At 31.7% G+C, this 2,341-nt stretch overlaps 1 pseudogene; it reads left to right on the top strand.

Moving 5' to 3' along the window:
• The first annotated feature begins 450 nt into the window (after positions 1-450).
• LOC112704423 (small nucleolar RNA R71) lies at positions 451-552 on the top strand (annotated as a pseudogene).
• Positions 553-2,341: the final 1,789 nt, after the last annotated feature.

Genomic DNA, 2,341 nt, shown 5'->3' with positions numbered 1-2,341 from the left:
AGGAGAAATTTGGGTGATTTCTCCATGATGGGTTATAAGTGTTTCCATAAGGTTCACCCAGATAATTAACCTCTGCCATGGCAGGGTTCTCAGGATCATAAGCTTCTTCAGAAGCTGCCTCTCTAGTACTGTTGGATGCATGTTGCAATCCATTCAGATTTTGAGAGATTATGTTGACCTGTTGAGTCAACATTTTGTTTTGAGCCAATATGGCATTCAGAGCATCTATTTCAAGAACTCCTTTCTTCTGAGGGACCCCATTATTCACGGAATTCCTCTCAGAGGTGTACATGAACTGGTTGTTTGCAACCATGTCAATGAGTTCTTGAGCCTCTTCAGGCGTTTTCTTCAGGTGAATAGATCCACCTGCAGAATGATCCAGTGACATTTTCGAAAATTCAGAGAGACCATAATAGAATATATCTAACATGGTCCATTCTGAAAACATGTGGACGATGGACATCTTTTGGTCAACTGCTTGTATCTTTCCCAAGCTTCATAGAGGGATTCACCATCTTTTTGTTTGAAGGTTTGAACATCCACTCTCAGCTTGCTCAGCTTTTGAGGAGGAAAGAACTTATCTAAGAAAGCAGTGACCAGCTTATCCCAGGAGTCCAAGCTATCCTTAGGTTGTGAATCCAACCATATTCTAGCTCTGTCTCTTACAGCAAAAGGGAAAAGCATGAGTCTGTAGACTTCAGGATCAACTCCATTCGTCTTTACAGTCTCACAGATCTGCAAGAATTCAGTTAAGAACTGATAAGGATCTTCAGATGGAAGTCCATAAAACTTGCAGTTTTGTTGCATTAATGCAACTAGTTGAGGCTTAAGCTCAAAGTTATTGGCTCCAATGGCAGGAATGGAGATGCTTCTTCCATCAAACTTGGATGTTGGCTTTGTGAAGTCACCAAGCATTCTCCTTGCATTATTGTTATTATTATTTTCGGCTGCCATCTCCTTCTCTTGTTCGAAAATTTCTGAAAGGTTGTTTCTGGATTGTTGTAATTTAGCTTCTCTTAATTTTCTCTTCAGAGTCCTTTCAGGTTCTGGATCAACTTCAACAAGAGTGCCTTTTTCCCTGTTCCTGCTCATATGAAAGAGAAGAAACGAGAAAAGAAAGAGGAATCTTCTATGTCACAGTATAGAGATTCCTTTATGTTAGTAGAAAAAGAAAGGGGTAGAAGAATGAAGAAGGATGAATTCGGATTTTTGGATGAAGAGAGGTGAAGAGAAGTGTTAGTAATTAAATAATTAAATAGAAGAAGAAAAGAGAAGAGAAATTTTCGAAAATAATTTTGAAAAAGGGGTTAGTAATTTCGAAAATTAAAGATGAAATATAATTAAAATTAAAATTTAAAACAAAAAGAATTTTTGAAAAAGAGAGGGAGATATTTTCGAAAATTAGAGAGGGAAAAGTAGTTAGGTGGTTTTGAAAAAGATAAGAAACAAACAAAAAGTTAATTAGTTGATTGAAAAAGAATTGAAATCAAATTTTGAAAAAGATAAGAGGATAAGAAGTTAGATAAGATATTTTGAAATCAAATTTTGAAAAAGATAAAATTTTTGAAAAAAGATAAGATAAAAGATAAAAAGATATATTTGAAAAAAAAAAAGATATTTTGAAAAAGATTTAATTTTAAAATTGACTTAACTAACAAGAAACTACAAGATAAGATTCTAGAACTTAAAGATTGAACCTTTCTTAACAAGAAAGTAACAAACTTCAAATTTTTGAACCAATCACATTAATTGTTAGCTAATTTTCGAAAATTTGATAAAAAGATAAGAAAAAGATTTTGAAAATATTTTGAAAAAGATTTTTGAAATTTTCGCAAATTATATAAAAAAAAAGAAAAAGATATGATTTTGAAAAAGATTTTGAAAAGATAAGATTTTTAAAATTGAAATTTTGACTTGACTTGTAAGAAACAACTAATTTTAAAATTTTTTTGACCAAGTCAACCCAAAATTTCGAAAATTTGGAGGAAAATAAGGAAAAGATATTTTTTTGATTTTTTGAATATTTTAATTATGAGAAAGAAAAACAACAAAAATACTCAATGCATGAAATTTTTAGATCAAAACAATGAATGCATGCAAGAATGCTATGAATGTCAAGATGAACACCAAGAACACTTTGAAGATCATGATGAACATCAAGAACATTATTTTGAAAAATTTTTGATGCAAAGAAAACATGCAAGACACCAAACTTAGAAATCTTTAATGCATGGAAAATATGAATGCAAAAGTGCACATGAAAAACAACAAAAGACACAAAACAAGAAATCATCAAGATCAAACAAGAAGACTTGTCAAGAACAACTTGAAGATCATGAAG

This window comes from Arachis hypogaea, chromosome 7 (assembly GCF_003086295.3).
Source record: "Arachis hypogaea cultivar Tifrunner chromosome 7, arahy.Tifrunner.gnm2.J5K5, whole genome shotgun sequence".
NCBI classification, from domain to species: domain Eukaryota; kingdom Viridiplantae; phylum Streptophyta; class Magnoliopsida; order Fabales; family Fabaceae; genus Arachis; species Arachis hypogaea.
The sequence above is the reverse complement of the archived record's forward strand: the minus strand, read 5'-3'. Positions and strand labels throughout refer to the sequence as shown.